Genomic DNA, 27059 nt, shown 5'->3' on the forward strand with positions numbered 1-27059 from the left:
TTCTTACAAGATCAATGTTATGCCTGTTTGTCAGTTGCGGCCCTAGGTTGCAGGACTACCAAACTGAATGGAGCTTCATGATTTTGGGATTCCACAGCTGAACAGCCATCCACAAGCTTATGACGACAATGGCAAGCATTCAGTGAAGTGGAGTAAAGACCACCCTCTGACAACCTGATGAGATGAATTTGGGATTGGCGGATGTTGGGAGAACGCATAGCCCCAAATATGTAGTCCTGCTTTTGGGCACATTAGTTTGACTGAAGGGGGGTATCTTAATGTTACAGAATACAAAAGTGACCTTCCAACTTTCAAAATTTAGAGAATGGCCTTTCCTGTTTCAGGCAGACAATGACCTTGTACACAAAAAGAAATGGCTTTCAAGGTGGGGGGGGACTTGACAGGCCTGCACAGACCCCTGACCTCAACTCCATCACAAATCTTTGGGTTTAATTGCAATGCTGACTGTGAGCCAGGCCTCACTGCCCCAACATCAGTGCCCAGCGTCACTGAATGAAAGCAAATCCTTGCAGCCGTGTTCCAAGATCCAGTGGAAAGCTGTGTCACTATCTATATCACTGCTCATGGTATTAGAATGAGACATCCAGTAAGCACATACGGATGTGAAGTTTTGGTATACGCATACTGGTGGTAATGCAGCTCAGAGCCCATATTGTGTTAGGATTACTGAAATACAGAACTACTATCCTTTTAATTAATGTAATTAAGTCCATATATATGAAATTCTTTTATACAAAAACATAGAGGACAGTAGACGTATGAATTTTCAGTGAAAAAACTATTTTGAAAACTGTCGTTTTGGGATGATAATCCTTCTCAGCATCTCTCTGTTTCTCCCTCATTATTGCCGTCCTCATCCTTCTCTGTCAAACAGTGGAAGTGCAACCATTAGATGCATCAGATTGTGTGCTCTATCTGATCTCTGTCTCGAGGCAGAGTCTAATAAAAAGAGAGGGAGACAGAGAGAGAGAGAGAGAGAGAGAGAGAGAGAGAGAGAGAGAGAGAGAGAGAGAAAGAGAGAGAGAGAGCACAGGACAGCAAGAGAAAAAAGAAAGTCAGAGAGTAAGAGAGATAGGCGAGAGAGAGAGAAACAGCAAGACAGAAAGTTGGAGAGAGCAAGATAGGAAGACAGAGAGACAACAATAGAGAGAAAGAACGAAAGTTGGAAAAAGCAAGAGAGAGAAAGCAAGAGCGCAAAAGGAAAAGGAAAGTCAAAGAGTGAGAGAGATAGACAGACAGCCAGAGAGAGAAAGAGAGTTATTGAGAGAGAGTGAGAGAGAGAGATAGAGAGATAAAGAGAGAGAGAGAGAGATAAAGAGATAGAGAGATAGAGAGAGAGATAGAGAGAGAGAGATAGAGAGAGAGAGAGAGAGAGATAGAGAGAGAGATAGAGAGAGACACAGAGAGAGAGAGATAGAGAGAGAGATAGAGAGAGAGAGAGAGAGAGAGAGAGAGAAGCAAGGGACAGAGTGCTTAGTAGAGCTCTTTGTGCATTCTGACCAGCATGTCTGTGTAGAAGGGATTGTGGCAGGTCCTCTCCAGAGCAAAAGGGATAGGAGGCAGCGATTAACCTTCAGCTCGCACTCCCTGTACTGCAGCCTGACAGACATCATTAGAGCACAGACAGGCACAAAGATGAATGACATTCAACAACTCAAAACTTCATGCAAATCCAGCTCCCTCTATCAAAGTTCCCCTCCGCTTTCTGTATGGCAACACCGAGAATGCGAGATGTAAAATATGTGTCAAAAGGAAATGGTCCAGACTGCTCTGAAATTATATGGAAAAACACCAAGATATCTATCATCAGTCATCCTCAACTGCAGGTTGGAGGGGATTGTTTTTGGGAAACGACTTGCCATGCTGGGACAGATTAGAACGTTTGTGTTAACATCTTATATTGTGCTTGTAGAAAATATCTCGCACATGGTTTTAGTTCTACGCAGCTATGTGAATCTGTACACTCCAAGGACTTCATCAGACCAGTCCAATTATAAAGTAAAGTTTAAGCTCCCCATTGATATGGCTGGAACGTAACTTTCATTGCTTGGATATAAACTGCTTTTAATTAGCTAATTTGTTCTTCATCAGCTTACTTTATTTATGGCGGAACAGTCAGCCACTAATAGGCCAGTCATTTCAGCCTGGGTTTGGGGATATTTGTGGTAAATACTTGATAGAGGTCAATGAAGGCGATAAATCAGAGAAGTGTTAATTGCGTGTTTGGGCCGAGAGTGCTGTTGAGTCACCTTGCTGAAGGGAGAAATTGCCAGCCTAATCAGTGCCTTATCATGATCACAGTGTGCACATTACATCTTCCTCTGGCCCACAATGACCCTTAGTGACCCCTTGGTAGAAGATGCCTTAGAGAAATGGTCACTCTTCCTGCTAATGAGGATGATAAGAATATGCAGGAGGCAAAACCACACACACACACACATACAAACACAGTTTGAAAACTCTCATTGCTGCCTGGGATTTGCAAAAGCAGGCCTGATTGAAGAAATGCCTAAAAAAAGCTTTCTACAATTAAAAACAAGAAGACATCACAGTCTTGTCTTACAGAGTTATTTTAAAGGCATCTTTTTGTGTAAAACAATGTTGTTTAAAGCAGCATTGTATAGCATTACTATCTTAAAATAATAGCTTCAAAAACATGCTGATGCTCCACCGGCCACCGAGAATAGCTTCTCCATTGTTGCTATTCTACGATAAAGAAGCTATTCTATTGTTGGCACGCTGCTAACTAAACTTTGCAACTCTGGTCAACATCTGGACCAAGAGAGAGCACAACTGGCCATGCCCTCACTAGCTTGTTGGCTAATGTATCAAAACTGGGGATCTGGCACTTTCCTCCAAGCGTGTTGGCTGCCTAGTGATGCTGCATTGGTGGCAAAAGAAAAGAGGCAGTAGCTGACTTCACATGTATTGGAGGAGGCATGTGCTCGTAGGGGGAGTTCTAGTGAGGGGGTAGGTTAATTGACCCAGCTAAATTGGGGAGGGAAAAAAATTTAATAAAAAAAACAACAACAACAAAAAACAACTTTAGTCAAGCTGAAAAGTGAGGACCGACTCCCTCCCTGAAAAGTGAGGACCGAAGCTCACTTCACAGAACTATCACCTTGCTAACTTCATAACTGTAGAACCAGTGATGAAAAAGGCTGTACCTTGTCCTACTGGCACTGGTAGGGCTTCATTCCAATTTCTATCACTGTATTTTTTCACCATTTGTATGATATATAATCACAAGAAGAAGCTGAAGACGAACAACACTGAAGGTTATTAAATGATACATGACTCTTTATAAAACTAAGCAGTGAGGCAGTGTGCTACTAAAAGCTTTCTCTTCTTGTGTAGATGCAATTCAGTTCCCTAATTCTGTTATGTACTTTGCAGTTTTACTGTAAAATAATCTGAAATATGCTTGCTGTAGCTAATAAAGGCAGCTGACTATTCCAGGCTTTTGCTAAGTGTACTGCTGAATCATTTTACAAGCTAACAAACCCATCTTCATCTCACTCGGCTAATGTTCCATCTGCTCTGTCCAGCAGAGCTCAAAATTGAAATAAAAAAAGAAAAACTTGCGCTTACTGTGGCACAGCCTACAAAGCTAAAGTTTCCATACTGTGTGGGTTTTAAGCAAGTCCCTTCTACTGGCAGGTAGCAAAAATAGGCTCATTTCATGTGCACACCTGCTGCAGTGCTGCTGTATTCAGCCAGTATAAAAGGCTACACTGATTAATGTCAGACAGTATTTGCAAGCCCTGCAGCAGCAGTGCACACCAGCAGCAATGCACATCTGGGCCAAAATGAAAAGTTTTCAGAGTTTGACCATTTTTCAATGCTTATTATCATTGATTAAACCATGTTTAATGGACAGTGCTGTTAAGGGCTGGCACATTTAGTCAACATAGTTGATGACACTGATGCTGAATGTGCATCAATAAAATCGATATTTTAAGCAGACACATCATTTGAACATTATTTGAATTTGTCTCTAAAACAGTTCAGTTCAAGTAACAAATGCTTTCTCCAATGACCACCACATAACTGCTCCATAAGGTCAGTCGTTTCTAACTCCAGTCTGGTCGGCTCCAAGTCTATTCACGTATAATGCTGGTTCACACCTAGTGTGGACACTGAGGTCACACGGCGCACATGCTGTAGCGCCAAATAATCCACACTGCTTGATGTTCATACCTCTTGTGCCACAGACCATTTTGCTTGTAGCCACTAAATGCACTCGTTATTAAGAGATATACTGGAATTTCCAGTCAATGCGTGACTAAGAGAAAATGTTATAGCTAGAATCTGGGCTTTCATGTCGATTGACATAATTTGTTTAGCCAGTGTTAAATAGCCAGTGTTCATTTGTGCGCCTTGTGTTTGATTGGATATAAACTATATCTAATTACTCTATTCGTCCATTATATTAAGCACATTTCTTTGTGATCTAGTGTATTTATGCCATTCTGTACACAACCTTTGATAGGGCACCACACTGCTGACTATTATGCTAGTTCTTGTTTAAACCACTTAATATGTTAACCTTTATTTACAGATTTGTCAAAGTAAAATGAATGTTTAATGCTCAATTCAAGTTTTTTTGAGGAAAATTAATCTTCAAAAACTAATCTTCTTAATATTCAACAAAATAATCAAAAGATTAAATCAACAGAAATATAGAAGTTAGTGGCAGCCCTAGTGCTGTTTAGTTCATCATTTCTGCGGTGACCACTACAGAAATATGACAAAAATCATTAATATCCAAAGCTGCAGGTAACTGCTTTATAATATTTATTAGTATGATGTCCAGATTTGACTGATTTATACCTATATTTTATTACGCATATTCTGAACGTTTAGGTTATACTGAACAACTTTGGCAAAACGCCTGCATTTCATTGATTTTTCTGTGTATTTACAGTACAAACAAACATTATATGTCTTCATAACATTTATCCAGGTAGCTTTAGTCCTGATGTACAATGTACAAACGTGTGCCAGTATTGATGGATGTGTCCATAAAAAAATATCCAATATTGACACCGGCACAAAATTCCTATCCTGTCCCTAGTTCACAGGGCCAGAAAATGCGGCTGTAATTCACAGTGACCCATCCATCTCACACTGCCTCTCCCATACTCTACCCAGCATAGCTCACTGATGCGTATGATAGCCATGACACACCTCTATGTGAAGCATGAGATGAACAACACTCCTCCTCTGCCTTCCATAAGCTCTCATTCAACATTGTATTTGAAAGTTAACTCCCAGAACTTCTTTTTACGTGGTCTGTTAGAGAAGCTGTATCATTCACAGCAGCCGCACTGGAGTGATGCCCTACTTAAAAAGTTTTAAAGTGTGAGGAACAGGAACATTTCTCATATAATTCAACTAGTGGTTATGACCCCGTTTACACCTGGTCATTTCTTTTGAGTAGTGTCTGGACTGTATTTAGATTTAGCTACATGCATTTAAGATTGGCAGTTAAATGCATCTCCAGTTAGTCGGACTGAAATCTGATTGTTAAATATGCAAAGTCACTTGTTGCACTGCAATTTCTACTGTTTGTTTTCGGTTATATAATTTTGGTTGTTGATTGTATTTTGGAGGGACAGATTTGTTTACACTTCTATAACATGGGACTCAAATATGTGTATGCCACCTCCTGAAGTGGTCTGAGCGATTTGATCTGCTTTTTTTTTTTGTTGCCTGGCCTTAGACCCAGATATAATCAGGTCTTTAATGGATTAGTTATATATCGGATATATTAACATTTTATTGAGTATCTGCCATTTTAATCCCAATCCCAATCTTTGCACACAACAGACATAAAATATTTTTTTTAAAACAAAACAAATGGTCAAATTCAAGCAAATATCTAATTGCTCTTAATATGTACATCTCAAATGAAGACATATTTAGACAGCCTGGGCTTAAGGACTCCTGAAAATAACATCTGGCATGTGTGATGGTCTCCTAGAAATACTTTTCAGGTAAATGTCCAACTATGTCAAACTATCAAAACATCCCGCAAAACTGTTTCAACAATATATCTATTAACCATAATGAACTAAAGATTCCATTCAACTCTTGATGCAAAAAAACTGTTTATATATATATATATATATATATATATATATATATATATATATATATATATATATATATATATATTTATATATATATATATATATATATATATATATATATATATATATATATTATTTCAGTTGTTTTATTTTTGTCCTGCTATTGAAATTTGTATCAAGAATTGAACTTTAGTGGTATTGGTACTGGCTACCATATTTATGGTATTGTGGCATCCCTATTCATGACACTCTCACATCAGTGGTTGACAAACAACAAAAGATATCAGTTTAGGATTTGGTCCACTGTACATATACCAAACATAAGGTGATTTCACTGCAGTGTTTTAAAGTAGAGCTGTGGGGGGTGGGAGGGGGGTCAGTCAGATTGTAGTATAAGATGTTAAACACACTATAAAAGATTAAAAATCTGCCAACCAAATAAATCAGTCCAGAATGTCATATTGCATATACTGTGTGTAAATAATGTGATTTTACCTCATTATTAATTAGCAGTGCATCTGACCTAAATTGTGGGGCTGTATTATTGCTAGAAACACAATTGATCGGATGGGTATTGGCTGATACTTAAGTACAGAGAAAATGGATTACAATTACAAGCATGGACAAGCAATTTAGTTTTTTTTAATCTGCAATAAATATCATTAATGTAATGTATGACCTGTTAATCATTTCTGTACATGAACTCATACACCATTAAAGCATTTTACAAATATCACAGATATTAGAATATCAGAGATTATTTAAGTGCTTTTACAAAGAAATGTGACCAATTAAGTTCCTTTGTCTTAAAATCTGACACTGCAAAACCATTTTCATTATTTGATCACTGTAGATGTCCTTTACATTGTGTGAGCATGTCATAATTAATGGGCCAACAGAAATGCTCCAAAGTTACTTGAAGTAAAATAATGCTACATTAACTTTCATTAAAAGTTATGAACATTCTTGCCATTTCTTGTGAATGTACCTTTTTTGGACAGTGGTAATGTGATCACTTAACCATGGCCAACATGATTACTGATAATTGTGTGTCTGATCAGAAACAGCACTTATTTCACAGAGGAACATTACGAACCTTCCTTATCTCAGTCAAACGGCCTACTACTAGGCCTGAACTCATTTATCTCTTTTAGAGCTCATCAACAGAGACAGCTGGGGGAAAAAGGCTGTTTATCTTTTTTTTCTCCTCACAGCAAATCTGAACACATCATGATGACTCTTTACATGCAAAACCATTCCATCTATGCTGCTCCTTTAACTAGTGAAAGCATTCGGCGGTGTACTTTGCAGTAACAATGAATATTCACCGGCGCTGATAGCTCCACTAACGGCTCATTCCCCTCCTGCTGGAGCCCACAGAGGCAGCCTTCTGCCGCCATTAAACCTACAGCACATCAAGCCTAAAGGAAGCAGACACTCGCTCTCTCCCAGGATGGATGGTTCCCTCACTTTCTGCCTTTGATCCCCCCCAAACAACTTCTCTCTTCTGATGCCAATTTGGCTTTCAGGCAGGCTGGCCTCATGCTCCTCAACTGTAAGACTGATCAAACTCCACCTTCTCTCCTTCACCATCTCACTCTGTCCTGTCCTCCTTCTTTCAGTTCAAGGCTTTATTTACACATTTACATTTGTATTGTCAAAGCACTGCAACAGTCACACATACATATAAAATAATACACATTTTATTTGTACATAAAAGTACAGTGATGTAAAAAGTATTTTTACACATCTTGATTTTTTCTATTTCCTTACGTCACACTTGTTTCCCATCTCCTAACAAAATATAACATGACAAAGACAACATTAGTAAACACAATGAGGGCCGCAACAAACCATTATTTTTATGATTAAATAATCTATTCATTATAGAACCAAATGATCAATTATTCAGATTATGAATTGTTCAGTTATCAAATAGCTTTTATGAAGATGCCAGCTTTTAAATGTAGCTTGAGGTCATTTTATGCATTAAACAATGAAGGCAATAAAGATCAATAACTTGATCTTCTGCCAAAATAAGAGAAATAAAACTATAAAACTATAATACTAAAAATATATTTTTGCTGTCATAATATAAATCAAGCATGTGTAAAGTAGAGGCAATAAAATGACATTTCTCTTAATCAGTTTTCCATAATTATTCAAATGAGCTAAATTACCGTCCTTTTTTCCATTCTTTTGCTTTCAGTTTGAAGGTATTTTGGGTTGCTGCTCCGTTTGTATTAGTGACTTATTTTGACAAGGTCTGCCTGGCACCTCTTCTGCTTGCGGCGTAACCAGCCCTTTTTTAGACTCAAACGCCTCACACTAACAGAACTCTGCTTTCCACTCACACACCGGAATGATGTTGCTGCAGATGTGGGGCTGTGTTGCCGGTTTTATCCATTCACACACTGCTCAGACTGCATGTTTCCTCTGCAGCTCTGTGTCTAGACTGGGGAAATTATCCCTGTAAAACTGAACAGTGGCAGTAAAACTATATTCCACACTGTTATGGTTAAACTTTGGTGATTCATCTGAAACTGTTCCTACTTAGCTCAAGAAACATGTGCAATGATGTCACCACGAATCGACTATTAAATTAGCTCGATTGCAACTCGATTAGTCATTGCACGTCTACACAAAATGCCAACTGGGTCTTGCAGGAAGGAATAGGGTTATGAAGCAAAACAAGATTTTGGAGCGGTCTAGTCAAAGTCTTGACCTAAACCCCATTGAGATGATGTGGGAGGGCCTTAAATGAGCATGCTTGTTCATGCTTGAAATCCCTTTAACGTGGCAAAATTAATAGCAGTTCTGTAAAGAAGAGTGGGCTAGAATTCCTCCACACTGATGTGAAAGACTGATCTCCAGTTATAAGAAACGTTCGGCTGTTGCTGCTAAAGGTGGAACAACCAGTAATTAGGGGCAATTACTTTTTTTCATGGGTTTTATATATATATATATATATATATATATATATATATATATATATATATATATATATATATATATATACACACACACACACACACACACACACACACAAGGTGATGTCATATTACATTTTACATGAGTAATGGAAAAACTGAAAAACTTTAGTGAGACAAATCCTATGTATAAAGAGGACCTTTTACCTACATGCACATCACATTTTTAACCCTCTCATTCAATCACTCTCTTCCTGTACCTTTCTTGCACTCCTGTACTCTTTCTCCCATATCTCTCACTCGCTGATGTCCTTTTATCCAGCCCTGACAGGCTCTGGTCATCACAGCTGAGTGTAAGGGCGTCTTTAATCTCCAGCTCAAATCAGCCGTGATAAGGTTTGGACCCTGCCACCAATCAGCTTCCTCCTCCTGAACACTAACCATTATCTAGTGCTGAAGGGGCTTCACTTGTTTCCTCCCATCTATCACTAATTGATGCAATTATTGTCCTATTCTTAGAGAAGGGCTGTTAAAAGCAGGCATGTGATATGAAGGATGAGGAAGGCATGAAGCGGAGGGGGTGTGGTGGGTTGTTTATCCCTAACGAGAACAAGTCTCTCTGATCTTTGCCTGAGTGCCTTTTGCTCTCACGTTCTTGAGATGGCTAGTAATGGTACTTTACCGTATGGCATGGACTGACCACTAGCTACAGTAGCATGAGAGAAAAGGTGCTTTGAAGATAAGCAACAGTGCATCCTCATGTCAGTTCCAGTAACTACAACCCCTCTAACATTGCCTCCTAATAAATCAATAGCCATTCCAGGCCTCAGGTAATTTTAATCAAGGGCTGCCGGTAAAAGTTGCCTAAGCAGGGCAGGTCTTTAGTGTGATTTCCCCAGTTACCCAGAACAGAATTCAGTCTTTAAGGCACTACAGGGGCTTAAAATCTGGTAATTACACCTGTACACTACGTCCACACAAAGGGTATGTGTAACACTGCACAGTACACAAAGGGCAACATGTACAAATGTGCGTAGCTTAGAGAGCATTGAGTGCATTTATGGATCTAGAATGGCACAATCATTATGTACTTTTTGTTTAAGGGCTTCCATTTCCCTTATTTATCTGAATTCTTTCTGAAAAAATCCCATAACTGTTTGGAGGGATTCTGAGGGGTTTGGTGGGCAAAAATGAAACGTGACAGCAATTCCAGCTCCTATTAAATGGGCCACTGCCCATTTCAGCTGCCGTCTCTAAATTGTTAGGGCTACAGTCACATTCAGTTGACAGAAGGCTGTCAAAACTGCTCTACCGAGAGCTAATAAAGGTTTGAATCCCTTTATGGTATATGCCACACATGGTGAGTAAGACTGTTGTCTCACACCAAACAGCACAAGCATTCCATCTTTAGGAATTTGCACACGGTTCATTTACTTTTTGTTTTGTCAACTTTTCAGAAATGAGAAACATCTGAAAGGACACCCCACTATTGTGTTTTAATATTTGTATATAACCGGAGGCATTCACAGAATTATCTCGTTAACATAGAACAGTCATATCTGGCTGTTCTGATGGTGGAAAAAGCTATTAACAATTATGGTCTTTACAGTCTAAGGCTACTGAAGAATTACTGAAGAAGAAATACCAAGAAAAGCATGACATAACTGGTTCTGCATCAGAAGTCTTCAGCTTCCAGGAATCAAAGTGGCAGCATTACATGATCTATCTGTTCCAATCCTCAACACCAGCCCGGGTTCTGATGATATTCCATCCTTTCTATAATAGTTAGATATTACTAAAGGCTATAGTCATTGGGATAGTGTGTTAGCTTAAGGGCTGTAACCAATAGTTGTGCCAGGACTGCTATTAAATGGGTACATTACGCTTGTGGGTGGGCATATTTTGAAATTTCCTCATATATGGTGGGTATAGGTTGCAAAAACTACAATATGAGACAATGGAACAAACAAATAACACACAAAATATACAAGCATATCTTCTGCTTTGCCATTAATGACCTACATAATAATTCATAATAATTTATGTCTTCCGTGTAAATCAGCTGGTTCCTGATTATATCACTGTCAGAGATAGATAAATGTTTATAGTTACTGGCTGTCCTTAAACAATCTGCAAACATTACATTCATATATTTAGTAATAAGAATAGATAGGCCAAGGCCCACTGGGCCCAATCATAGTGGCACCAATGGCTGTAACTCTCTAGGGAAGCAGAAGCAAGGATATGCCCCTGCCGTATACTATGAAACTTAGAAACCATAAAAAACAGCAGCCTTACCAACTGGGAATGTACAACTAGCCACAGTTGTGGGAGTACAGATTTTCTGCCTTGAAGAGTTTTGAACAAAGACAAGTATTTCTTATATTATCTAATGGTGTGCTTTTAGTACACCAAGTACAAGCTACCGAAAAGCGGCAACCACTTTAAACCTCGTTCACAGTCTTTAGCAGAACAGAATGAAAACTGGCATTGTGTCCTGCCCACCTTTCAATAGCACAGTGTATAGACTGACTCAGAGTCAAGTTGTTTCCGCAGTAGCAGGGCTAACCTGGGGAGAAAATAATTCAGTTGTTCCATGTTCTGTTCAAGTGGGGTTGTGACCATGTCTCTGCAGTGAAGACATAGTCATGCCCCCACCATAACACACACACACATACATATATACATATATATATATTAACCCAGTAGACCCTGTAAGTCAGTTAAATTCACTCTTATGACATGAACTACTGTCATAATTAACATGTTTTACCAGCTCTAAAACAGAACCCTGTGGGACTCCACAAGATATGGTAAACCAAACGGTTTACAATATTACAAATCTCTGCATTTAGATTAATTTACAAGTACATGGTTTGTCATTGCATACACAAAATAATGTCAAAAACAGGGTGATTTTCAGTTGGAGAGTGATTGTGTGCCCGGACAGACAGCAAATATAATGCATCACTCAGAGCTTCCATCAACAATCCTTTCCTGAACAATCACTGCTGTTTGTCTGATCAACTTGTTGTAAGACACAGTTGACAGTACTTCAAGGATCAGAGTGATCACCTCTGGAGAGCAAAGCCATTCACTGGGTCTTCCCCAGCAGCCCTCTGAAAAGATCCAACACAAAAGGTCCTAAACCAGGTCTCCTTTGTTGTGAAGCTAATGGCGCAGACTAGAGTTCCTGCACTGGCTGCATCATGCTTGTTGTTCCCTTGTTTGCTAGGCACTGTGCTTTGAGGACTTACAGCAGTGAACACTTGAGTGAAGAGGAGGACAAAGAGCAGGCCTCCACCACGCCATATGTCACTGCCGCAAAGTCCTCATCATCCCTCTGAGCTGTGCCAAGTGGATTTTCTGCAGCGTCGACACGCAGAGTCCTCAGTGCTGTGAGCTTTCTGAACATCATCCATTGACCCACTCACTGCCCAATCTGGGGACGGCCACACAGCCCCTCTGTCACAGATGCAAACAAAGAAACACAGGGTTTTTAAGGCGTCAGCCAGGGAGTAAAGGGCACTGTTTTCTCTCATGCAGTGTATATTCAGGCCTGTTAGTGCTAATATGGACATTTTGTTCTTTCCCGGTCATCTGCCATGTTAGACACAAAGGCAAACAGTCATTACTATGCTTGTCATGTCAGCATTTTTAAAAATATACAGCCATAAAAAACTATAAAGTGGTGTTTAAACTCTCCAGCCTAGAGAATGCTTCCTGAAAGCTCAATTTTCTAAAAGCTCAATTTTCTGTGACTCTATAACAGGGATTCCCAAACCTTTTCATGCCTGAACTTTCTGCAGCCTGGAGAATGTTTCCTGAAAGCTCCATTTTCTAAAGGCTTCACTGTCAGTGATCTATAACAGGGATTCCCAAACTGTTTCAAGCCTGAACCCTTTTACCTGGAAAATGTTTTTTGTTGTTGTTTTTTTTAAAGGTTCTAAGAGCTTAATTTTCTGTGATCTAATTCAAGGATTCCCAAAATTTCTCTATGCCCGAATCCTCTTCAGCCTGGATTTCCCATGTTCTAAAACAGAGATTCTCAGACATCTTCATCTCAAACAGCTGAATCTTTTCCAGCCTGGAGAATGTTTCCTGAAAAAAAGGCTTCATTTTCAGTGATCTATGACAAAGATTCCCAGACTTTTTAAAGCCTGAACCCTTTTGCCTGCAGTGGAATGCTTTTTAAAGGTATAATTTTTCTAGATCTAAAACAGGGTTTCCTAATTGTTTTTACATCCTAACCCACAGGTACAGATAGCTTTTGTCGTGGCAACTCACTACTACCTCTACATTAAGTAAAGTAAGACATACTCATCCTAAAAGGCTTTTTAGTTCATTATTGCATACCATGATAAAAGAACGAAACATGCCTACACTTTTTCTTAGTGATTCTTTGTGAGGTAATGAATAAATGCTCCAATATGCAACAATAACTGGATACCTTATTGTTGTGATGAGCTTCATTGCATTAGAATTACTTAGTTGTAATGTATTTAGAAGATCCATGTAACTGTAATCACTAAAAGATTGACTTTAATGGTAGTCAGAGAGGAAATCTTTTTTCTACTTTCAAGGTTTTCAGAGTGACAGCTGGGAAGGTTCATAAATAGAAACTCTCCTGCAATAGATAATTGTCTCCCAAAGGAGCTGTTTTGGAAAATAAACTTCCAATTGTGGTTAACATATGAACCGTAGGTATGTACTATAACACAAAATAGAGATTTCAGTACTGCACTTATCTTGTTCTTATACAACAAACTAGGGGTGTTTTAATACCAGAATTAAGATTTTGATACTAATACCCAGTGTAGCATAATGCCCGATACCAACTGATACTACAGCAAAAAATAACAGATAGGCAATATGCACAGTGTCATCAATGCAAATGAATAAATGCTCAACAATACAATAACTGGATACCTTATTGCTGTGATGAGCTTTATTGCATTAGAATTACTTAGTTGTAATGTATTTAGCGTACTGCGGGCTGTGCGACTAAAGATAAAGCATCAACAGCACACAATAGGTTACTGCAAACTTGTTTTAGTCCAAAAACCAAAGTTGAATGTTTCTGCAATGCTGGCTGCAAGTGACAAATGGGAGTATTTATTAGCTGTTGGCAAACAGAAGCACTGCGACCGCTTATCCCTTCCATCCTCATTTGTGCAACACTCAATGTCAGAGTCGGCTTGACATTATTAATGATGTTGATTAGCGATTATAGCCGTAGTTCTAACATATTGCTTTCATGCTAAAGGTTATGTTAGCTTTTTACATATCTGCTATTTTAACAAGGATTGTATTTAGCCTCAAGTACGTTTTTAGCCTGTGACAGTGAGCAGATGACTGGCCTGCAAGCTGAAAAACATTAAGAGTTCAAAAGTTCTCAAAAGTTCTACAAATGTTACAACGCTTATTATTCATTAGCCAATATTAGAGGTCAACCAATATAAAAAAGCCTCAGCATCTGCTGATAGGAATCAGAATGGCCGGAGCTTTACTGCTCTTTGTATTAAAGAGAAAAAAGCAATGTTTAGATGGTGGTCTGATAACAGATAATCTCACTAAAATGCCAGCTGGTATTACGCTTTGTTTACATTCATTAGATCCAGTAAAGCAGAGTAGAGGGTTATGCAAATACTGTCCAGAAGAATCAGAGCAGCACACACACTCTAGTGCTCTAAATATTGCATTACATCAGCTGAAGATCAAGGGCATTCTGAGGTGAACGGGTTGTGTTGAAGCAGACAGAACGCTAAAGTGTGCATGCTGTGGTCCCGCGAGACCAGATTTGAAGCAACAGTGAAGTAGCGGTTGAGTTTGTATTGCAATTTTTCAACACAGGCAGACAAAGAGGATTTCTTTGTGGGAAGTTGCAGAAAATAGACACAGAGCAAGAAGCAAAAAAAAGATGCCATTTCTGACACTGAGCATTTCTAACTCTATTACTGTGTAATCTGTTTTCTGTTCAGGCAGGTAGCGCAGAGTCTTTGTGGAGAGACAGCCCACTCTGTGTGAATAATTGAATAATTGAAGATCCATGTAACTGTAATCACTAAAAGATTGACTTTAATGGTAGTCAGAGAGGAAATCTTTTTTCTACTTTCAAGGTTTTCAGAGTGACAGCTGGGAAGGTTCATAAACAGAAACTCTCCTGCAAAAGATAATTGTCTCCCAAAGGAGCTGTTTTGGAAAATAAACTTCCAATTGTGGTTAACATATGAACCGTAGGTATGTACTATAATACAAAATAGAGATTTCAGTACTGCACTTATACAACAAACTAGGGGTGTTTTAATACCAGAATTAAGATTTTGATACTAATTCCCAGTGTAGCATAATGCCCGATACCAACTGATACTACAGCAAAAAAGAACAGATAGGCAATATGCACAGTGTCATTAATGCAAAGCTAAGTCAGGTCTATGAGGTGCTTTGTATTATTTTTTTTTTTACAATGTTTTTAATACGATCTATTTTTCTTATGTCAAAACTCTTCATATACACATAAAATACAATGCCAGCCTGGTTATTTAAACGAACAATAAAAAATACTGAAACATTTAAAGTACTGAATTATTCGTTAAGTACTGAAAAAGAACTGAACTTTCAACACTTCAGTAGAGTACCTCTATATACAAACTATTTAATACAGTACAACATGTACTTGTAGAACTACAATATTACTTTTTGGAATATTGTACGCAATAAACATAACTGTATCTACATTTCTCACATTTTTATTAGAAGAATCTTCCAAATATTACCATAACCTGAGATATACTCTCACTGAATAAGGCCTTGTCAATTTGGGATGTCAACATCAAATTTGTAATTTGATTATTTATGAAGTTAATGCACATTAGAACACAAAAACGTTCAGCCACGTCTGTAGCCACTCTTAAAATCTTTCAGACCAGTTATTCAAACACAATGGCTGCCACACACAGGCAGGAACACGTAATAGCTGACCATAAAGAAGATCCACATTGGCTGTTTCAAATGTAATATTTTTAAACATCCTAAAGCTCAAAGCCACTCAGTCACTCAGAACAAAGCAACACATTTATGTTTAACAGTAACACTGAAATGTGTTCTCTGCTTCTCTAAAACTATTTCTATTTGCTAGTTTAGCTGCTTTGCTATTTGGTGATACATACAATTGTCCCTCCTTATTGCCTACAGTTAGGGCATGTGTGTTCTTTCACATTGCTGTTGGCTGCTTCCGTGAACAATCAAAATAATAAGTAAGAATAAGCTTCTTTTAGACTTCAAACCTTTAGGTTGAGTATAACTGTTTTCAACAAACTGTTGAAAATGCCATTAAAAGGGTCATTTACTGCAGTGATGAAATCTTGTTGAAGAAACTGAAGATTATTTTGAGCCAACATTGTTTCATTCACATAGTAAAAAATACGTCAAATGACTGGCAGCAACAAAAAACACAAAATTAAAGTCAAATATCCAAATTAAAGTTCAGTGGAGAACACTACATTTACAAAAAATGTGTATGTCTGGATAACAATACATTTACAAGTTTCTGCAGAGAAACACCATTATTTTATAGATTATTTTACAGATTTTTGAATAAAGATTTTTCAATAAAGTGCCAGTGCTAAAAGGTCAGCAGAAGTTATTTTACAGAAGTCTCTTGCATTATTACAATTAATCACCTTCAATAAAGGGACAGTGCTAAAAGGGACAGTGCTGTTCAATCCTAACAATTCAGTAAAATCTATAAAATAACAGTGTTTACAGTGTTACAAAACTATTTGTAAATGTATTGTTTTCCCACCAAATTTCAATTAGGATATTTGATTAATCAGTAGAGAAGCACAGTGGAGGTGACCCTTAAGTGCTATGGGTGGTGCCTGATTACTGGCCGCTGAGCTCTAAGCAGGTGCAATGGGGTTTTGGGGGTCTTAGGGGCAGAGAAGCTCAGGGTATCTCAAAGGGAGCAACAGCTGCTTTGATCCTCTTCACTTTCTTCACTGGCTTGATGAGATGAGACTCCACAAACCCTGTCTTCCTCTCATCTCTCGCTGCCTTCTTATTCTCTCGCCTTCCGTTCCTTTTACCTCACTCTTTCACACATTCTCGTCTCCATTTCTTTAGGTCCCTCTTTATGGTCTCCTGTGCAATCTGTGGCTGCCTATGCTTTCACTTTGTCTGTCCATCTTCTATCATTCTTGTTCAGTATGTCCCCATCTTTTTTTTCTTTCGCTAGGTCTTATTACTCTCTCAGTCAAGGCAGGTTGGGAATGAATTCCAGCTACATTACCCGATTTCTGCCAACGTGCTCCTGTAGCTCAGACACATGGCAAATATGTATTCAGTTAAGTTAAATATGACAGGTAGTTAGAGAAGAAATTCAGGGTATGTGTGTGTGTGTGTGTGTGTGTGTAGGTCCGCACAGTGAGCAGTCAGAAGAGCTCAGGGACTAGCCAGCTTCATTAAAATGCTTCAGTCGAGCAAAAACAGGCATAAAGAGCCCCTTGTGCAGCACCCCTGCCACAGAAGTGAGACAGGCAGCTGTGAAGTCACTCTGTCGTCAGGATTATTCAGTATTAATAGGATTACTTTTTTAATGTTTCTTTTGAATGTTTTGAAGCATTGGCGCCACATAGCCACAGCCACCTGAGCACGACTGAGTCTCAGCGGTTGTGGCCCCGCTGTTCCGCTGTGCAGCTCTATTGTTTCCAGGGGACAGGCGGCCCTTCATCTCTTCTGCCGTGTGCTCCAGAGCAGCTGACCTTTCATATCCCAGCTGTCTGAGGCCAGATCATATCTAAAGCCACTGAATGCTGCAATTAGAGCCGTCCGATCAGAGCCATGCAAATGCTCTGACAGACAGAGAAAGAGAGATACAGGGAGGCAGAAACAAAGGAAGTGGATTGTTCAAAGCCATTAAACACAGCAAACTTTAGCTCAATCCTTGTGTGGGAGGAAGTTCTCCTCCAGCGTGGCATAAAAAGGATGAGCCGTGCATGTGTGTGTGTGTGCGTGTGCGAGTGAGTGAATGAGAATAAAGAAGATCCAGTACGCAGCCGACAGCGATCAATCCGATAAGGATCTATCTCACAGCTTCAGATCACAGACGTCAAAAAATGAATGACTGAAAGTAGTGCGGCCTACTCAGTGTAAAGTACAGCCCATAATGAAACAGCGATAAGGCGGCTTCCTGGCCTCGAGCTGGCCCATAACAGTTTCTCGAGGGGGAAAGTCCGGCGGGTCCTGAAGCACTGGAGTACAGCAGTGCATTGCAGCAGAAGCAACACCGTGCTCTCCACACGGACCTCGAAACACTTTCCCAAAACCACTTCATTTAATCCATGACTTCACTAATGGAATTGCTTGCCTCACACGGGTCCCCTTGCCTCTAAACTCTAGCCAGCTCAATCCTGTATTCTCCCTTGCAAAAAGCATGCCATTTTAAGCTAGAAGTATATGATATATTTTAGCAGACGGTGTTTATTATTTGGTAGGGGTGTAACGGTACAATGAAGACATGACGGTTCGGTTCAAGTTCAGTTCAGCAGGAAAACATTAACAAAAAATGCATTTATGTTAAACAGACATTAGCACAAGCTACAGTTTGTTCCAACTCGTGACTCGTGTAGTTATAAACATAGCCAATCCGCTTGAGTGTTTCCACCAACATCATCCTTGCAAATAGGCTACCTCATATTCTCTGTAAAGGACAACTGATTCTGTATAGAAACCTCTTCTTAATAAAGGTTCTATATAGCACCAAAAAGGTTTTTATTGTTACTAAGGGTTCGTTACTGTTAAGACCCCTTTTCCTTAAGAGTACATGTACACTTTGGTAGTATGTGGATTGTCACATAGCCTATATTCGCCTACAAACTCCTTTTAGCTATGTTATAGTGGGGTTAGGCACAGAAAGGTAAGGGAATGCATAATTTATCAATTATAACTGTAAATCCAATCTGTATCTCTAATGTTTTATGCAGTTAGCCAGTTTTTTCATGGTCATTTGTCAGACAACACCAGAACAAATACATCAGTGGACCACAAAACGTATTTGTGCAGCACACTAAGAGTTGAACCTATAATCTTAATAAAATAAAAGAAAACAAAGGAATGAATGAAGCACATACTACATGCTTGTTAAAAGGCCTCCAAGCACATTTTCCCCCACTTCCTCTCCACTTTTGCCACAGCCATAATCTGGTAAACCAGAGAACACATCTTGTCTGCTTGAGCTGCGTCATAGCTTCGTAAAACTGATCTTTACCGTCTTTACCTGCTTTTCATTTCTTATTTGAAAACAAAACCAAGAGCAAACTCACTAAAATGTTGAATCAGTTATCATGACAAGATATTCCATATATCCCTAATTAGACCCTTCATTCAGTCAGACAAAGAGAATGAGAGAGGGTCAGGTTTACGTTAGTGTGCAATATGAGGTTTGCTATAGTCTTTTCATCTGAATAAATCACCGCTCGCTGTTAGAAACGGATTGGTTACACAATATATTATCATAGCGGAATGCATTCATGCACAGAAATAGAGGGAGAATGAGTGATAAAGAAATATGTATTCTCTCAAAGAGCACATGTAAAAAGGATAAAAAGGAACAGATATGGTGAAGAGGCATTCCCAGAGTCCTTGAGAATGAATGTGGGATGTTAGCTTTATCATGTAGATCACTACAATGCCATTAATGCATTTTAATGTAGTCAGAGGCGAATGCACCATGCAGTAGATCAACTTTAGCGCCAATAGCTGTTCTACGCTAATTTAAAACTGACTAATGGAGAGGAAAGAAGGCAAGAGAAATAAAGAATGGGAGGAAAGAATACAGAGAAGGAAGCGATTTAATGCCAAGCCAAACGGACAATCTCGGCCCAATTTAAATTGCACAAATCAGCCTGAAACCAGCACTTTTCATTCAACACACAATTAGGCCGCATATATGAGTGTGTGCGTGTATGTATGTCTGTCTGAGCACATCAGGGGATGGATGAGTGTTCATATGTCTGCTTGTACGAGCTGGTCAGTGAGACAGAAAGTGTGCATGTGATAGACAAGCAGATGAACACTGCTTCATTAAAATGACAGTAGGCCATTGAGGAGACAGCTGACCCGCGGGGTCAGTTGGCAAGCTAGAAGAGGGGGTATCACGAAGCTGTCTTATGGCTTAGCATCTGGACATTTAAAAGTCAGAGACTGTCATTTCTGCAGGACCCATACACATGCATGCGCGCGCGCACACACACACACACACACACACACACACACACACACACATAGTTCTCTGGCTGCTAATCCATCATTTGACTTGGAGCTCTGCTGCAGACTAATCGTTTTTCCTCCATGTTTGGGGGGCAGGCACATCATCACAGGACGACAATTTAAGATGAGACTGCAGTATTTGCACAAGTTCAGACGTCCATTCAGAAGAACTGAAGAACACAGTGACAAACTGACCTTGTCAATAAGGACGGAGGCACTGATAGGAAGCCTAGATCAGATCTGATCGCAGATCAAGCCATCACATTAACATCACATCACATTAACATCAGACAGTCTTTGATGTACTTCTACCTAAAGAGAACAGATCAGAGCGCAGGACTGTGACACTAATAAATTGAATGGCATTTGAAATATTTGTTATCTAATTTGAATGATAGTCAAGGTGCTCGGGAACATAGGGACATGAGACAGAGGGCTGCCTATGCATTTCCCCCTTTCATTTGCATACATTAGCCAGGCCTTTCGCAGCTTTTTTTTTTAAAGACAAGAAGAATATCATCACAGCTTCTGAGTCCAAGGACACGGTAAGATCAAACTGATTTATTAACAGTATTTCCCCAAGATTCCTTAACTATAGGCCGCATGCATGGCAGAATTAAGGTTGTTCTCTCCTCCTCGAGGAGCTCTACTGAGGGATAATCACTTGATAATACAATTCTAGTGGTATGGTAATTGAATCCCAGCAAATTAAGGTCAAACTTTTGCAAGGTCTTTTGCAGTAGAAGACGAATTGCAGTGGTTTGGGTTACACAGTCATACGTATACGGGTACATCTCCACGCTTGTCAACAAATAAAAACAGCAGGAGTAATTTATAGGTATCAGGCATCCTATTTTTCAAATGACTGCCTGTTCGCAGACTTCTCGCCCTCTTTCTAAGTCAGCAAAAAACAGACCTTTGGGTTTCCTTGGTAATGCTGAGTAAACTGCAAGGATGTGGCATGATTTGAATATTTCAGATCAATTTTACCCCATTTACAAGGGTAAATGTTACAACCGCTGCTCTAATCTACAGTTACTCCTGAAAGAAAATTTAATCTTTGACTTAGCTCACGCCATGCCATCTAAAGCGTAATTAAATACAGAACTGTGAAAAATCATGAATACACAAGCAGTGTTCAAGACGATACTGCACAGTATATTGGAATTCAAGAAAGACAGGCTATAATTGGATACAATGAATTCATTTTTTTTCCCTGTGGATTAGCACAAGTTGGATTTTGGCATTTATTCATCTTCTTTTCTCTCTTTCTCCATGTGTGTTTGTGAAACACAAGCTGCCACTAGCTTTATTAACACTCACACTCCCACACAAACATATACACACACACACATACACATAGAATTAACTTGCAGGCATGGCATGTGGACAGCTTCACAAGTCCTAATTTAAGTCATCCAAAAGAAAAACACAGCAGCAGCTACAGTGTTGAATGACATTCATTGTCTTTAGAACAAAAAAGATTTCTCAGCTGCTGTGCAGTACAGTAATGCTTATGCCTTATGAATACTCTTTCAGTACAGCACCTGTAGACCAGGGCTACTGCTTACACATTCCATTCATATCAACAATGATTCACTAAGCATTTATACCTCAGTTTTTTTGTTTATTTTTGCCACACTGTTTAGTCAACTGCCTACATTCATACAGATCTGTCAATTCATTTGTTAATAAAAGCAACCCCAAATATTTACATTTTACTGTTTACAACTGACTTCTAGGCACCACTTAGCTATAGATGCACTAGGGATGCACTGATATGGTTATGGGCAAATGCAAATCTCCAGTATTTGTAAATGCCAAATGTAAATGTCTAAATCTCAACTGAGGGAAATCTCAATAGAGACTTATGATTTTAGGGAAATGTAACACTTACTGTATGGACAAAAGTATTGGGACACCAGCTCATTCATTGTTTCTTTTAAAGTCAAGGGTATTAAAAAAGTGTTTTGTTCTACTAGATTTTGGACTTTGGAGTACTGCTGTGAGGATTTGATTGTATTCAGCGACAAGAGCATTAGTCAGGATGTTAGATGAGGTCAGGTTGTTGGATGATCACCACCCCACCTCATCCCCACCTTCCCACTGTATCCCAAAATGACTGAATGGAGCACCCACCATTGTTCCAGAGAACACGGTTCTACTGCTGCACAGCTCAATGATGGGGAGTTTTATATCTCTCTAGCCCATGAACCTATAGGCATGGTGGCATTAGGTTCATGGAGCACCCACTGTTGTTCCAGAGAACACGGTTCTACTGCTGCACAGCTCAATGATGGGGAGTTTTATATCTCTCTAGCCCATGAACCTATAGGCATGGTGGCATTAGGTTCATGGAGCACCCACTGTTGTTCCAGAGAACACGGTTCTACTGCTGCACAGCTCAATGATGGGGAGTTTTATATCTCTCTAGCCCATGAACCTATAGGCATGGTGGCATTAGGTTCATGGAGCACCCACCGTTGTTCCAGAGAACACAGTTCTACTGCTGCACAGCTCAATGATGGGGAGTTTTATACCTCTCTAGCCCATGAACCTATAGGCATGGTGGCATTAGGTTCATGGAGCACCCACCATTGTTCCAGAGAACACAGTTCTACTACTGCACAGCTCAATGATGGGGAGTTTTATGCCCCCTCTAGCCCATGAACCTATAGGCATGGTGCCATTGGGTTCATGTTTACTGACCAGACAAGCTGTGTGTGTGTGTGTGTGTGTGTGTGTGTGTGTGTGTGTGTATGTGTGTGTGTGTGAGTGAATTTGTACATCTGTGTCAGCAATGGGTGCAACTTAAAGTAGCTGAATATATTCATTAGAAGGGATGTCCACAAACATGTGGACATACAGAGCATCTTTAGAGGGTTATAAATGCAGTGAAAAAGCACAATTTAGCTTAATTAAATAAATACAGAGCAAATGTACATTATATTGAAACATTGGATTCAATGAATTCATTATTGTACTAAACCATCCAGTTCAATAAATGTATCATCACACACTGGTTTGTAGTATCGCTTGGACCTAATAATTGGTCTGATACCGAAAAACCACCGTCCCCTTTTTATAGCAGTCCTACTTTGAAAACAGTCTCACTCTGAAAAAGTGTGAGTGGGAGCAGAGATTTTTCACTCTGTGATTCTTTTAGCTCGAGACAAGGCTTAACCTGAGTGTAAGAAGCTGCTTCACTAGAGCAGCTGCCTGACCCTCACATGTCTCTCAGAGTGGTAGGAAGGTGTCAATCCGACTATAGGGAAACAGAGTCTAAATCTCTGTGGATTATCGGAGCAGCAGGTCAGAGACAGAGAGAGAAAGAGAGTGAGAGAAGAGATTTTGTCCACTGTTCACTGACCGCAGAGGATGCAGTGGCTCTAAATGCAGATCTTTGCCTTGATAGAACTGCTCCTCAATGAAGGTAGGTTTTAAACATCTACAGACTGGCAACAAATGAAAGGAAAATCCTGAATGAATCAGTTGAAAAACACAGTTCAGGTGTTCAGGTGCTTCCAGACAGATACGGGGGTTCTAAGCATAAAACAATTAAACAGTTAACATCCTACCATGCTCTGTGGCACGTATGAGCAGATCCAGTTGAGTGTAACCGTTGGATCAAGTGGCCAAAAAGAAAAGATGTAAATAATTGACTCACTGAAGCATCCATGCCCTAATAATGAACCCTCTTTCAGTCACAGAGACTGGCTAGAGTTTTAATAGAAGCACTAGTGACAGCTGCATTCACATCTATGGCAAAGACACAGTAGTAGTAAATAGGGTTGAAAAGTGTGAACGACTGTTCCTCAATGTAAACACATATATAATCAGAATGTCGCAAGAACAGACCATCCACACCTACATATACACACTGATAATAAGTATATATAGTACTCTTCTAGCTTATATAGGTAATGAATTAAAAGTAAAAAAATACTTAGAATACTTATGGTGCCTAAATGGGTTACTGAGGCTGGCGTAAACCATCTGCTGTGGCCATCACAATCTAAACTCAACCTATGGGCGGTTTTGAAGGGACATTTTAGACAGCGCTCTTCAACAGCTTTGGCAAAAATATTGAAAATCAGCTGCTACTGTTACTTTAGAATTTACTAGAGGACAAACAGTAAAAAATTTAAACGACCGCATTCAGTCCAGCTTACAGGGAAGAGTAAACATGGAGAGACGATCAAACAAAACAGAACCTCCATTTCTTTCGTTTACCTGCTGTGAAGAAGAATGTTAGCAAACACACATCAACTCAGACAGAAAGGAGATATATGCTGAATTAAGAGATTTGATCTGCGTGAAGAAACTCTTCTTCTCTCCTTTTCCAAATATCCTTGAAGTAACCGTGATTTTGAACTGCATTTTCCTCGTAAATGAGTGCATGCTTCTTTCTCGAGCTCTCTCGCTTATCTTGCTGAATATAACTACAGAAACTTGCATTTTGAGGACGTTTATGTAAGGGGTTGTTCAAAGTTCAGATTAAAATGGAGCTGGATTTACGGCCCAAATCGGAATGGGCCTATTAGAATTTTGTTTTTGCTGAAAAAGTATGTATGAATGGAACCTATGTGAGTTACAAAATTCCAGTACTGTATTCCAGAATTAAGCTACATTAGATAGTCTTTCCCACATTTGAATTCAGAGGAAATCTGATTTTAAATCATTCCTTTAACAATGTTGAAGAATGCATTGATTATTTTAAGTTGTTCTTTGAGGAATAAATAGTAGGGTTATGTTTTTAGCTCAGCATGGACACCCACTCACTTCCCAGTCTTTAGCTTCCTTGTTCATGTAATGTGATCAACCTTTACGGCACAGGAAAAAACGCGATGGCGAGGCCTGGTTCCCATTCTTTCTTCTAGAAAAGTTAGGCAGTGAAGGGCATGCTTGTCTCAGAGAACTGACTAAAAGTATCAAAAACGCCATATTCTTCGTAAGTGGCCATTGGGAAAATATAATTGCAGTGGAGGATAATCTTGAGCATTGGATGGAATGCATGCATGAATATTATTGCCTAGGATGTGCATTTGTGGTATAAGGGGCTTCTTACAGCTTTATAGAATGCATAATCACAAAATGTCTTCATAACACCATCAAAGTATGAAAAGTTTGATATAGTCTAACTTGTGCAAACCTCTGAGGCTCTTAAGGTGGGCCCAGGAGAAAAGTAAATGTGATTTCCTTCAACTGCAAATGGATGAACTGATGACTTTAATGACAGGAGTTGTCACAAAATGATGACAAATAACTGTGGCAAGGAACTGCATCCTCTTTATGGTTTGAAGCTATTCCTTTCCCTAGGTTTTTTATTGAAAATCATTTATAATGCTGGCAGTGTCAGCGAATCATATGCTAATTCCAAATGTAATATTCAAATGGTGAAGTTCTTGCACTGAAGCAATATTCAGTGTACGGTCAGTCAGAGTGGGTGATGATAAATTAACTTCTGAGATTTACAAGTGAATCACCAGAAGGATTTAAAAATTGAATCAATTTAAAATTGAATTGCTAGAAGGAAATTCAATGACTTCAAATGATTTAATCTACAGTTTGCTTTTCTTTTCACATAGACGCACAGTCCACGCAACTGACTGCAACAGATTGAAAGCGAAAGAAATAGCATCATTACAGGTATTACAATGTAATGTTATGTTTAGTGATATTGAATGGCTAAATTCACCATTTGTGTTTTTGAACCACCATTGAACAGCGCAGAGAGAGAGGAGTAGACTAATGTGTGCGAATTCATAGTGCATTCACAGCACTATAAAACAGTTAGGCCTATTTCATACAAGTACACCACAAAGAACAGGAGGCATCATGAAGAGTGCATATACATTTAGGAAAACAGTGATTTTCCTGCAGCATTTAAAATTAGAGAGGTCAATCAAACTGTATTACTGTGTAAAACAACAATATTATGGCCATTCTAAAAATGTAGCCTTAAAAATCAGAGTATCTCCAGAATGACACATTATTTAAAATTCAGCCACAACAACAAAACCACCTACTTCATAGGTATATATAACACACATAACCTACATAACACATATGCTGCGTCCCAACTGCATATTACACTCTAATCCTATAAGGCATATAGTAATAGTAGTTTTAATAGAGGCAGGTTAGTTCACAACATATCAATATACTAACCTGTTTTGTACTACATGGATGTGATCAAGCATTGCTATGCTAAAATGCATCCCTGCAACTTCTCCTCCTCCTGATGCAGTCAGGCTGCACCTGCATAGTTATCTGCCATTTTTTCAAATAATATTTATCATTTCGCATTGCATTGTGGGATAATGGTGTCCATTGTAACCACACTCATCCAAGTATGCATCTTGTATATTTTAATATACTAAATGTATTTAACGCTTATCTATATTACTCAACACTAGTTTTGGAGTATGAAATATGTAAGCAAGTTGTCTAGTCATCACAATAAAATCCTCACGCTTGCCTAGTTGTCCTGCTTTTAACTCATTTACTTCAGAACTGGCTGTTCACTTGCTGTGTAACAGATTCAATGCCTTGATTTAATGGTATACCCATTTTAATGGTATGGCTGATCAGTTAAAGAAGAGTTAGAAGAGTGATTTTACTTCAGACTTCTTTGGCAGCATATCTTACATACATTGTGTGTCTTTATTATCTAGGAAAACAGAAAAGTACTGTAAGCAGTAATGTACTCAGATCCGGTCAAAGGGAAAAATAAACTGGATTG

At 39.1% G+C, this 27059-nt stretch overlaps 1 protein-coding gene across 4 annotated transcripts in view; it reads right to left on the reverse strand.

The window, feature by feature from the left end:
* The window catches only part of b3galt1b (UDP-Gal:betaGlcNAc beta 1,3-galactosyltransferase, polypeptide 1b), a 115028-nt gene that overhangs the window by 65289 nt on the left and 22680 nt on the right, over positions 1–27059 (reverse strand). For 2 of the 4 annotated variants that reach the window (XM_072685757.1, XM_072685758.1), the window contains exon 2: positions 12304–12511. The exons of the other annotated variants lie outside the window; for them this stretch is intronic. The gene's annotated coding sequence lies outside the window, so the exon portion shown is untranslated. The remainder of the gene's footprint in view (positions 1–12303; positions 12512–27059) is intronic. 4 annotated transcript variants of the gene reach the window in all.

This window comes from Salminus brasiliensis, chromosome 8, assembly GCF_030463535.1.
Source record: "Salminus brasiliensis chromosome 8, fSalBra1.hap2, whole genome shotgun sequence".
Classification (NCBI taxonomy): domain Eukaryota; kingdom Metazoa; phylum Chordata; class Actinopteri; order Characiformes; family Bryconidae; genus Salminus; species Salminus brasiliensis.